The sequence below is a fragment of the Mustela lutreola genome, chromosome 6 (assembly GCF_030435805.1).
Source record: "Mustela lutreola isolate mMusLut2 chromosome 6, mMusLut2.pri, whole genome shotgun sequence".
Classification (NCBI taxonomy): domain Eukaryota; kingdom Metazoa; phylum Chordata; class Mammalia; order Carnivora; family Mustelidae; genus Mustela; species Mustela lutreola.
The window spans coordinates 56,122,384-56,136,110 of NC_081295.1; positions in this window are offsets into that span (position 1 = coordinate 56,122,384).

Here is a 13,727-nt window from a genome sequence, read left to right on the forward strand (position 1 = left end):
TTACATCACTAACAGAAGTCAACTCAACATAGATTAAATATTTGAACATAAGACCTGAAACCATAAAACTCCTAAAACATAGGAAGTAAGCTGCTTGACGTTATTTTTTTGAATTTGACAATAACTTTTTAAATTTGACACCAAAAAGATAATAAAAGCAAAAATAAACAAGTGGAAATACATCAAACTAAAAAGCTTCTGTTTTGCAAAAGAAACCATCAACATAATAAAAAGGCAACATATGGAATGGGAAAAGTACTTACTTACTACATATCTAATAAGAGGTTAATATCCAAAAAGCAAACAAAGAAAACAAATTCATATGACTCAATAGTAAAAACAAACAAAAAAACCCCATAAAAATCCAATTAAAAAATGAGCAAAGGATCTGAACAGACATTTTTCCATAGAGGACACATAAATGGCCAATAGTTACATGAAAGGTGCTCAACACCACTAATCATTAGAGAAATAAAAATCAAAACCACATGAAGTATCACCTCATATGAATCAGAATGGTGACTATCATAAAATAAGAAGTAAGTGTTTGCAAGGATGTAGGAATCTGTATGCACTGTTTGTAGGAATGTAAATTGGTGGTCACTATGGGAAACAGTATAGGGGTTCCTCAAAAAATTAGGAATGGAAATGCCATATGATCCAGTAATTCCACTGTTTGGTATTTACCCAAAGAAAATGCAAATAATTTGAAAAGATACATGCAACCCTATATTCATTGCAGCATTATGTATGAAAGCCAGATTTGGAATCAACCTTTGTGTGTGTATACATATATTTTATATATATATATATATGTGAATATAGATAGTGTGAGGTATTACTCAGCCTATTTATGCTTGTCAAAACTCACTGTGTTCTTAAAATGGTTGAATTCTGTTGTATGTAAATTATAATTCAATTAAACTAATCAAAAACTATGAATGAGGCAGACAAAAAAAAAAAAAAAAAAAAAAAGAAAAGAAAAGAAAAGAAAAAAATCCATGGAAAGAAAAATAAACTCTCCTGTGTTTATAGCATCTATGAACCCCATCTCTGAACTTCATAAATTCATTTGGCTTCTGTGAAACACAAACACAGCAAACTATTATTCAGCCATAATGAAGAATGAAATCTTGCTATTTGTGACAATGGATGGACCAAGAGGTAATATGCAAAATAAAATAAGTCAGACAAAGACAAATACCATATGATTTTACTTATATGTAAAATCTAAAAAACAAAACAAATGACCAAAAAAATCCCAGAAAGCCAAATATGGAAGCAACCTATCCCTACTGATAGATGAATGGATAAAGAAGACATGTATGTATATATATATAAACACACAAACACAGATCACCTGGCAAAGATTTGAAGTGAAGTTATGTGTTCTGAATAACAGACTACTTGACTATAAGGAGCCCGTGCATAATCCAAAATCGGTCTCGTTTTGTCAAAGTCACAGGGATCTACATATCCTCTGGTGAGAAATACTGCCTTATTCTATTGATTCATTCATTAAAAAAAAAAAAGTATCATACTCTAAAGCTGTGGACTTCAAAATTTCCTTTTAAAGTCTATAGAAGCCCAATATGAAAATTAGATAAAAGATTCTACAGGTGATGGGGGGAAATAGAGTACTTCAAGTTTGTTTTGTTTTTGTTTTTGTTTTTGTTTTGTTTTGTTTTGTTTTGCTATTCCCTCAGAATCCCAGAGATTCCCGTGTGTGTTTTAAAAACCACTATACCCAATTATTTTCTTCATTGGTTGAGAAATATGGCATCCCCTGAGGTTGTGCACTGTAGCATCCCAGTCTGAATGGCCTGAAATAGCAATTAATTTGTAAGAACTAGGAAGTTTTTGTATCTTCTGGAGTCTCCTATAAAAATGCAAATGTTCCTGGGAGGAGAAACATCTTAAACAATCATGAGGGATTATTTTATCAATTCAATTTGCAGCTTGGAAGCAGAGCTGACAGCAAAGCCCTGTAGGATTGGGCATAGATAATGGAGGTAAAGGAACTAAAACAGATGTCACCAAGGAAAAACTTTATTTCCTGAGGTCATACAGGACACACTTAATAGGCTATCAATCGTTTCTAAATAAAGATAATTATAAAATGGCTAACATTTGAATGCATCCTATGTGCCAGGTACTCTTTTTTTTTTTTTTTAATGAATTGATAGATTGGGAAGATATTTTTCATGAGGAAGGTATCTAAATCCTTGTGACTTTGACAAATCCAGCCCGATTTTGGATAATGCATGGGCTCCTAATGATCAAGTAGCCTATTATTCAGAACATACAACCTTCACTTCATCTTTGCCAGGTGATCTGGACCTCATGAAGTTTGGTGAAAATCAAGTGTCTTTGTAGAATTGACACAGTGAATATTGAGACAACCGCCAAAAGTCTCTTCAATTTTCCATCCGCAAATATGTTTATTTAGCAAATCCAAAGGGATCTGCCTAAAACTGCCCCCCTCCCCAACCCTGATTATGGAAACAATAGAACAAAATTTCCTACATTCTCTCCATTCTCCACTTATGAATTTTAGGATCTTATCTTGGACTTTTTTTCTGTATTCACACAACATGTACATTTTTAAATATAGTAATTCACTATTAGAACTGGAAGAGTTCTTATAAAGGACATCTTGAGCAAACTCCTATCAGGAAAGAGACTTCTCTTTACCATATGTCATAGAAACCTACATTCGAAAATGTTGTAAATGGAAATATATTGTAAAATTTCTTTAAAGTACAGTGCACATCCTATAGGGACTGGCATCTGAAAATTACCTGAGCTTAGTTACATAAAATGCCCAAGGTGGTGTGAGGTAAAGGTTGGGTCCTCAAGTAAAAGTAATAGGTAATCTCAGCAATGGAAGGATTTCAGGGATGAAATAATGCCTACACTACCAGATATTTTCTTCTTTGATCAAAGCCTTATTTCTGCTTCCTGTGAGATCTAATTCCCATCTACTTTTCTTATCTAACCACTTATGTTTCCTGCTTCTGACACATGGTCTGTTTCACTGGCCTCCACTCATGATTCATGAACACAGAGAAAAATAAGCTATTAATCCATGAATCCATATTATTAATTAATCAATAGCTGGAGATGGCTGGAAGAGGGCTGAGTAGGTTGTCAATTGTATTTTCTAAGTGGAAAGAGATTGAGAACTGGCTGTGATCCCTAAATCTGGTCAACTAAACAGATTCAAAAGAGGGTATTTGGGAACAGTGAACTGGATAGGAGTGTGCATGCACTATAGAAATTTTCATCTGTCCTCCCATTCTTTGATTAAATTTGGTCATTTGAGCCCTTACCCTTACATACACACTTTGGTTTGGTCACAGGCTAAAAATATTTTTCCAAGGATGTCGATCTCATCATGTAGAGAGATAGCTCTTTTGAACTGAAAGTGGCCTTGGGTTTTTTATTTTATTTTATTTTAAAAGATTGTATTTATTTATTTGAGAGAGAAAGAGAGAGCATGAGTGGGAGCAGGGGTAGAAGGAAAGGAGAAAGCAGACTCCCTGCTGAGCAGGGAGCCCGATGCAGGGTTTGATCCCAGGACCTTGAGATCATTACCTGAGCCAAAGTCAGATGCTTAACTGGCTGAGCCACCCAGGTGCCCTGCGTTCATTTTAATAAATATCTTCTGTGGAGTTACTAAGAAAGAAGCAATCCAAAGTAAAACAATCACCTGAGACAAAAGCCAATAATAATAAACTATGTGGACATGTGAGCTTTGATAGTTTTTGTTCTTCACACCAAGCCTCCATCAGGAGCCTAAGTTAGTCTTGGGATTGACCCAAGCCAGATCTCCTTCAGAATGGCACAAGACTGAGGCTCTGCATTGTGGCCAGGGAAAGAAGATGAGAGAACCCTTTTTACTGCCCTTCCTTGGCTTTCTTCTCTGGACTCACTTCCCTTTCCCACCTACCTTTTAGGTACCTCAGGGCTCTCACACATCTTCCCTCTTGCTCTTTGGTTCCCTTAAGTCAATTTGTTATCTTTTGCTCTTAGTTTACAAGTGAGTTTTGCCATGGTTATCATACTTCAAGAAAGCCCTTGTATTTTGGTTATACTCTAGCTCTTTTGAAAAAAATGTTAGTGTCCCAGAAGTGATTAATAGGTATTCTAAGAAAGAGGGTTCTGTGTCAAACATGTTTGGTAAATCTACGTTCCACACCTCTCTATATTTTTTACTATTTAAAATGATTAAAACACATCATAAATTTAAGATAAACAGGAATAGTAAGTAATTTCTTGACTCATATGACTGGACCCAGGCTGATGCCATCCCAGTGTAGTGACCTCCTAGATGAAATAGAGAGGCTTCTAACCAGGAATATGTGTGCTAAATCCCAGAACAGGCCCTCATTTGTCTAACTTGCATTGTAGTCTAACTCTGGGCCAATCACCATAGCCAGCAATACCAGCATATAGGGATTTGCCAGCACTTGGTTCCAAGACCACCTCTTGTAACCAGGGAATTAGCTTACTGTGATTGGCAACTCCACCAGCATTGGGCAGAAAGTATAAGGGAATGTTAATCAGAGGAAAGAGGTTATTATTGACGAAGGAGGATGAAATGACATGCAGAATTGTGCACGCAGAAACAGTGGCTGTCCCTGAGTGCCTGCCTGTCGAAATCACCTGTAGAGATGTAAAAACCACTGATGTCTGAGTCTCACCTTCAGTGATTCTCGTTTAATTCATCTGGGATGTGGCCTGGATATTGGGTAAGAGATTTTTTCCATATTCTAATGTTCAGTCATGGCTGAGAACTCCTTGTTCAGTAACTTTTTCAGGTCATCATTTTATACGTTATCAAAGATTCATCCTAAGTCTCAGTTCTCTGCTCCAAACAGAGCCTTGATTCCAGATGAATGTATTCAAGACCAACTGCAATTTGATTTCAAGCTGCTTTTCCAGTCCTCTCTTCCACTACTATTTTATTCCCACCTATGATCCAGCAAATGTGGGGTGTTTCCTGGTCTCTGTCAGCTATAAAACACCTGGAGTTTCTCATGTATAATGATTCCATTTCTTCAGCTTAGAACAAAGCTATGCGATACATTTTTTTTTTTTTTTTAGGGATGGTAATGTCCAAGATGGTAGCCACTAGCCACACGTGGCTATTGAACACTAGAAGTGTGAGCAGTGTGATTGGATTTTAAATTTTATTTCTGTGGCTTAATTTAAATTTAAGTAACCACAAAGGGCTTGTGGCTACTCAGGGCAGATAGAATATTTTCATCTCTGTCAATATTCTGTCAGAATTTACAAAATCCCTTTTGTGTAACCCTCCTGAAGTTTTCTCTGGTATCTCCAACAGAAAGATTTCTCTTGTTTCTCTTAATTACTGAACACTCTAATTGGACACCAGAAGTGGCACTTATTTATACCGCCCCACATTGTTCTTTCCATCGCTGTTGATATTAGAAATTTCTTGAGAGAAGGAACTGATTAGAGGGCTTGCGTTTAGTAAAAACTCAATAAGCATTTGTTGAACAAATGCAGACAAAATTGCACCAACCAAAACCATGGGTACACACTTAGGCCCCGTAGAAGCACCAAGGCAACAGATACATATGTACTGAGGGCCACGTGTTCACAAATGTCGCCAGTGAGATGGAAAGCACATGTCCTGGCTGTGTGAGAGGAACTGGGTCAGTAGAATAGGTTAGAGAGGATGACTAATCCATAAAGTGACCACAGGGTGTTAACCTATTTTATTTGGCTTAGAGACAAAAATAATGGTGGAGATCGAAAGTGCTAATGGTTTTTATTAAAATAAATGAGGGGACATGACCACTGAGAGTGCACTCTAAATTAACACTTGATGAAGAATGCTGGGATCAGTCCTAGTAAAATAGTTAAAATTCATCCTGATCCATGCTTTTGGGGTCCAGATTAGTCTGTAAAATGATGAACTCTCACTTCCCAAGTTTCATGTGGATGCATCGTTGCTGGGGAAATGTCACTGTTAGAGGATAGAAGACTTATTCCAAAGAGTACTGAAGACTGACTGAATCAGGTCTGGAACATTATTGAAATGGTAAGATAAATTCAAGTACTTTCTGATAAAAGAAAAATTCTTTAAAAAAAAAATGTAGTCCCTTCTGAATTATGGCCAAATGTCACCGAATCATTTTCAGTGAAATTTTATCTATTAACAGCGAGGAGATGGGACCAGGCTCTGAGCTCCTCCTGGGAGCCCTGCAGCTGAGGTTTCTCTCCCCTGAGATCACCGGCAATGGAAGCAGCAAAAGCTGGAGGTCATTAACATTTTGAGAACACCACAGACTGACACCGTGTAATGTTATGACATTTCATCTCAAGACATTTAATCTCCTTTAATCAGTGTTTATGTTGGTGATACTTCATAGTTATTTGCTTTCACATAAAAATGGAACTCTTTGACATGTCATTAACATAGGAGTAGTTTATTTATTAGCCCTCACAATTGTTTCTAGCTCATTCATTCTCTCCCCCCCCAAAGCCTCCCTTCCTCTATTCCTTTATCCTCTCTCCTCCCCGCTTCCCTTCTCCTTTGCTCCTTTTTTCTTTTTTTTAAAATTGTTTCTGGCTTTAGCTTTCATTCATGATATTTTGAAAGTGCTTCCAAGTTTCCCTTCTGCTTTCTTCCTGGCAAGTGGGTGGTCTTGGGGTTCTCATGCCTCCTTCTCAGTAAACTTGAAGTGTAGACTCTGGAAGAAATACAATCTCACCTCTCTGCAAAATGCTGATGTTCCTCATTGTCCTTGCCCAGGAACAACACATTTGCCTCTGAAAGCTGCTCCAGAGATGACTTTCTGGAGAGCTCGTCTCTCTTTTTGGTTTCTGATATTGCTGTGACCTTCTAGTGTCTATTTTCATGCCTCTGTTTCTCTTCCTTCCTTGTATAGGGGCACTTTATCTTACTTTAAAGCCACTTCAACTTTTCTTCCCTTCTCAGAACCTCTTCATTAAACACAAAACTGACAATTGTTAAGATTTTATATTAGATCATATATTGTTTAACATAAATAGATGGTTGCACTGTTCAACACAGGAACTAGATGTAATTTTCTTTGTTTATAAATGAATGATTTATATTACGTATTTTTTATTCTTCTTCTTATTATTTTTATTATGCCAAGTGCTCCAGATTTCACCTCAGTCTAAGGAAATGTTTCTCAACCTTGGCAGTACTGGGCTAGTACAGACATTTTGGGTTAGGTAATTCTGTTTTGGGGGGATTGTTCTGTACACCATAGAATGTTGAGCAGTTTCCCTGACCTCTGCCTACCAGATTCCAGTAGTACTTCCTCACTGGGACAATAACGTGTGTCTCCAGACTTTGCCAGATGTCTGCCAAAAGGCAAAATAGCACCACTTTGAGAACCACTTGTTCAGTGGAATGCTCTTCCTTTTTGTGAGGTTATATCTAAGTTCCAGGACAGAGACTTAAGAGCGGGTAGAGAAGGTATTTCTTTCAAATCATTCTTCATCCACATAGAATCATCCAAGGGGTCTCTATTCCTTCTGTGAGTTTAGGTCCTTGAAACTATGAGGGACTCTCGGAGCAGCTGTATCTGTTCTGCTCTCAGGCACAAGGACTGTTCTTGTGTTATGTCAAAGTGTGCCATGATGTGGCCTCAGGCCTTTCCCCATGCCATGCTGAGGAAACAAGCTGAGGAGTAGGAACACAGGAATCTTGTTGGCTCTAGGTTCCCCCTCGGGGTAGCAGTCCAGCTGGGTCTGATGTTGGATTCCCAGCTCCCTCTTGGGAGATCTCCTTACAGGACATGTTGCTCAAGAACCCACAGTCATGTAAGCTCTGCTTCTTCTGTGACTCCCCTTGATTCCTGCAATCCCGACTATCTTAATGTAGGCTAAGGACAAGCTGAATGGTTCTTTATCTAATTTTCCAAATATTATGTTTTATGGCCTAGAAGTTGTGTTCTTCATAGCTATACTTTTAACACCAAAAAGGTTTTCTCTACTTTTCTACTATATTATCCCATCCCTGAGGCAATGCATTTTTTTTTTTTTTTGAGTGAATGGGTGGCAAAAAAGGATACCAGAAAATGAGAGAAAAAAGTTTTGATTAAGACTTTGAGATATATAGGGCGCCTGGGTGGCTCAGTGGCACAGGTCATGATCTCAGGGTCCTGGGATCGAGTCCTACATCGGGCTCTCTGCTCGGCAGGGAGCCTGCTTCCCTCTCTCTCTCTCTCTGCCTGCCTCTCTGTCTACTTGTGATCTCTCTCTGTCAAATAAATAAATAAAAATCTTAAAAAAAAAAAAAGACTTTGAGATATATATATTTACCCATCACTTGCTTATCCTGGTGCTACATTTTTTTTTTTTTAATTTTATTTTATTTTTTTATTTTTTTATTTTTTATTTTTTTATTTTTATATAAAGATATATTTTTATCCCCAGGGGTACAGGTCTGTGAATCGCCAGGTTTACACACTTCACAGCACTCACTAAAGCACATACCCTCCCCAATGTCCATAATCCCACCCCCTTCTCCCAAACCCCCTCCCTCCAGCAACCCTCAGTTTGTTTTGTGAGATTAAGAGTCACTTATGTTTTGTCTCCCTCCCAATCCCATCTTCTTTCATTTATTCTTCTCGTACCCACTTAAGCCTCCATGGTGCATCACCACTTCCTCATATCAGGGAGATCATATGATAGTTGTCTTTCTCTGCTTGACTTATTTCGCTAAGCATGATACGCTCTAGTTCCATCCATGTTGTCGCAAATGGCAAGATTTCATTTCTTTTGATGGCTGCATAGTATTCCATTGTGTATATATACCACATCTTCTTGATCCATTCATCTGTTGATGGACATCTAGGTTCTTTCCATAGTTTGGCTATTGTGGACATTGCTGCTATAAACATTCGGGTACACGTGCCCCTTTGGATCACTACGTTTGTATCTTTAGGGTAAATACCCAATAGTGCAATTGCTGGGTCATAGGGCAGTTCTATTTTCAACATTTTGAGGAACCTCCATGCTGTTTTCCAGAGAGGTTGCACCAGCTTGCATTCCCACCAACAGTGTAGGAGGGTTCCCCTTTCTCCGCATCCTCGCCAGCATCTGTCATTTCCTGACTTGTTGATTTTAGCCATTCTGACTGGTGTGAGGTGATATCTCATTGTGGTTTTGATTTGTATTTCCCTGATGCCGAGTTATATGGAGCACTTTTTCATGTGTCTGTTGGCCACTGGTGCTACATTTTTATAGGAATATAAATATATGGAAGACTAGGTAAAGAGTCCTCTTATCCTCAGCCTATAGAAAAATGATTAGGCCTTCCAGGGAATTCACAGGAAAGTAGAGTTTAGATGATAGTGCTTTTGAGCTGGGTGTCTTGTGGGTAGGACTCCCAAGATGAAACTGAGATCCAACATGACAATAGTGTAGTTTCACCTGTGTTCCATGGATTTGCTTTATGTTAATGACCCAAGTGTTCCTTAGGAAATTGTCTGCAGTTTTGGTCATCTGGTGTTCATTGATCTTTGCAAAACCTCTGGTCCACTCCTCACTTCTTAATTTCCCAACATATATTTGGCTTATATTATTCTCTTTTAAGCCATTAGTGTAAACCATGCATCATTTCATGTAGTTTTAACTTACATACATGGATGGTATTGTGTTTCTTGTTTTTGTCACTCAACAGTTTGTATTTAGGATCTGATGAGCCTAAAGTAGTATCACCTTTTTTGTTTTAAGTTTCATTTCTCTGATGACTAGTGATTTTGGACAATAATCCTACATTTTGTTAAATCTTTGTGTTTCTTTGGCTATGAATTGGCTAAAATATAATTTACTCATCTTTAAGATTTGAAATTTATGTATTTTTATTAATGTGTATATAAGTTCTTTGTATGTCTTAGATAAAAATTTCCTTTGATTTTTAAGATTTATTTTATTTTATTTTATTTTTTTAATTTTTATTTATTTGACAGAACACAAGTAGGCAGAGAGGCAGGCAGAGAGAGAGGAGGAAGCAGGCTCCCTGCTGAGCAGAGAGCCCGATGCGGGACTCGATCCCAGGACCCTGAGATCATGACCTGAGCCGAAGGCAGTGGCTTAACCCACTGAGCCACCCAGGCGCCCTCCTTTGATTTTTAGACATGGCAAATATCATATCTCTACAACATCTTTATGTTAACTTTATTCACAGAAATTGTTAGTTTGATGTGATTAAATTCATTAATGATGTTTTTGGAATTATGTTCAATAAGTTTCCCCCAGGGTCCCTGAGTGGCTCAGTCAGTTAAGTGTCTGACCGTTGGTTTCAGCTCTGGTCATGTTCTCAAGGTCCTGAGATCAAGCCCCAGGTGTTGGGCTCCCTGCTCAGTGGGGAATCTGCTTCCCCTCTCTCTCTTCCTCTGCTTCTCCCCTACCTCATGTACACATACATTCTCTCAAATAAATCTTTAAAAAAAAAAGAAAGAAGTTCCTCCCCAAATCTAAAGCACATTATTTCCACCTTTGTGGTTTCTCTAGATTTATTTCTTTAATATGCCCAGATTCCATCTTTGTATGTGGTAGTAGGTTTGCACATTTCTCCATTATGAACAATTATCATCATTTACTAAACAGTCTGATTAGTGATGCCACCTTTATTATGTAATAAATTCTGAGATATGAGGGAGTCTATCACAGCAATTATGATCTTCAGGTCAGTTTGTCTCTTTTTGCATTGATATGATACTATTTTTAATGTAACAACCTTGTAGTAAGACTTAGTAGCTGTTAGGTAAAGTACTCATTTCATTTGCTTATTGTGGTGATATTGTCTAGAATCCTAATTCAGTACTGCTTGTAAGCAAATAAGTAGAAACTATTAGACCACACACCAGTATATTAGGGGGTAAACCAATGGAACTAGAAGTAGTAGGAGGTGTTTGGCCTATTGCATTCTGAAGCAGAGCACAAAAAATTAGTTGGAATCAACATTAGATTCTGAGAGCAGAACTCTAACGTTGGGCTGGAATGTTGTTAAGCTATATAATTAAAGAAGCATTAGCTTCTAGAAATCGTAGAATTGAAAACCATAATCAATGAATTTAAAGCTTAATGAAAGTGTTAATAGGATAATAGAAGCAAATAAATAGAAAATTAGTGAACTGTGATATAGATCTTTAAAAATCCTATAAAATGCAGAAGGTAGTGACAAGTAGATGGAAAATATAAGTAACATTGATATACATGGAAATGGAATATAAATACCAACATGTATCTAACTGAAATTCCTAAAGGACAAAATTTATATATTTTTATATAAATAAATAATAATAAAGCTTATTATGTGGGGTAAAAACAAAGCAATAAAGAGTTAAATGTTTAGACAATAATAGCTGGAAATTGAGAAGAAGTTGTTGAAATTACTTCCTCCTAGGAATTGTTGATGTGTTATTGGGCAAAGGGTAAAGATACCCATTACTGTTAGATTTTTGCTAAGTATGTATATCAAAATTTTCAGATAATAGTTAAATAGTTGGATATTTACATTCCAAAGTTATTAAAGGAAAAAACTGGAAAATAAAAGGGAAAAATTCAATCTAAAAGAAGACATGACAAGAGATGAAAAATCACAAAGTTTGGGACAAATTGAGAGTAAAAAATAAAATGATGGAAATAAATCCAAGTATACCAAGTACATCAAGAAACACTAAAAACTGGCACAGATCATTAAAAAGTGATAAATCAAGCTAAGTTCTCTTTTCAAGAGACATACGTAACACATAAGCACAAAGAGAACAACAACAAAACTGACAACACTATTAGACTGAAACATGAAATTGCCAATGTGATCTACAAAACCGGTGCTTTCTTATGGTTCTAGCTAATATCATAGTATCACATAATGTAGAATTTTAGACAGCACTTTGTCATATGAGATAAAGAGTATCATTGTATATTAATAAAGTTTGAATCTGCCAGGAGAACACAATACATCTTAAGAATGTAGCAGCAAAGATTAAAAATAAATAAAGCAAAAAAATTGACAAAATTACAGGAATATACATAAAATCCTGAATTATAGGGGGGGTTTCTTTTTTAATATTTTATTTATTTATTTGAGAGAGAGAGAAAGTGAGAGAACACAGAGGCAGAGTGAGAGGGAGAAGCAGATTCCCCTCTGAGCAGAGAGCCTGATGCAGGGCTTGATCCTAGCACTGTGAGATCATGACCTGAGCCAAAGGCAGGTGCTTAACCAACTGAGCCACCCAGGTGCATTGGGATATTTTAATACAACACTCTCAGTTCTTGATAAATGACCCAGCAAGTATATGGAACATTTACATAACACAATGAAGAAGCATCATGTAATAGACAATGATTTTTCTGTTGCAGAATAGACATATTTTTCAAGATCACAAGAAAGATTATTGGAAATCAATTATATTTAAGATCACCAATTAAGTCTCAATAAATATCAGGGGAATTGCATCCGAGAAATACAAAGTTTGTTGACCATAGAATAAGTGTGAAAAAACTTTGATGAGTCAATACTATACACAGTGCAAGAAGCAAAGAATTTTCAAAAATCCCCTACCTTTATAAATTTAAAAACATGTTGAATAATAATTCAGGCCAAAGATAATACCAGAAATGAAGAATAGCATATGTAGAATAATTAAAATAATAATTTTAAGACTCTTTCTCAGCTTGTAGGATACAGATTAAGTAGTGCTTAGAGGCAAACTTACAGACCTAAACTCACTTACGAGAAAAAAATAATGGTCCCAAATCAAGGGCTAAGCATCCACAATAGTAGCTACAAAAGGAGGTGAAGAACAAACTTAAATGAAACAGAGGATAGCACTTAAAAAAGAGGAGTATAACTCAATGAAATGGAAAACAAACAGATGTTAGAGAGAATAAAAACAAAAATTGCTTCTTTAGAAAGAAAAAAAATCATCCAACTCTGACTTAATTGATGTACAAGAACAACAAAAAGACCCAGATAAATAATATGAGAAATAAAAAAAAGAGCTATCACTAGAGACAAAACAGAGATAAAAGACAAAATAGACAAATATTAGTGATTCACAGACCTGTACCCCTGGGGATAAAAATATATGTTTATAAAAAATAAAAAATTAATAAAAAAAAGAAGAAAAAAAAATAAAATACAACAAAGTTTATTCAAGAAGAAATAGAAAACCTGAATGATTCTATAACCATAAATGAAATTGAATCAATAATTTAAACTCTTCCTACAAGGAAACTGCAAAGTCAAGATATTTTATAAGTAAAAGTTCTGGAATATTCAAGGAACACCTATCTGTAACCTATGTAAATTCTTTTGGAACATTAAAAGAAGGAAACATACTTTCATCACATTCTATAGGCTAAACTAATGATAACACCAACTCCAAACAAAGGCAATGAGAGAAAAAAATAATTATATGTGAGTTCCATGAATTAATGCAATATTGATACATTAAGTCCAACATTAACATATTAAATCCTAATTAACAGAAGTAAGGTATTACTATTTCTGTATGTTCCAGGCATACAAAAATAGCTTAATATTAGATGACATATTATATTAACAGGTTAACAGGGAAAATGTTCTTATCAACATTTGCAGCAAAATATTTGATATAATTTATAAATAAAAATAAATAAATAACGCATAAGGGAAAACTCCTGAAAATAGGAATAGAAGGCACATTTTCTAACCTGACAAAGAC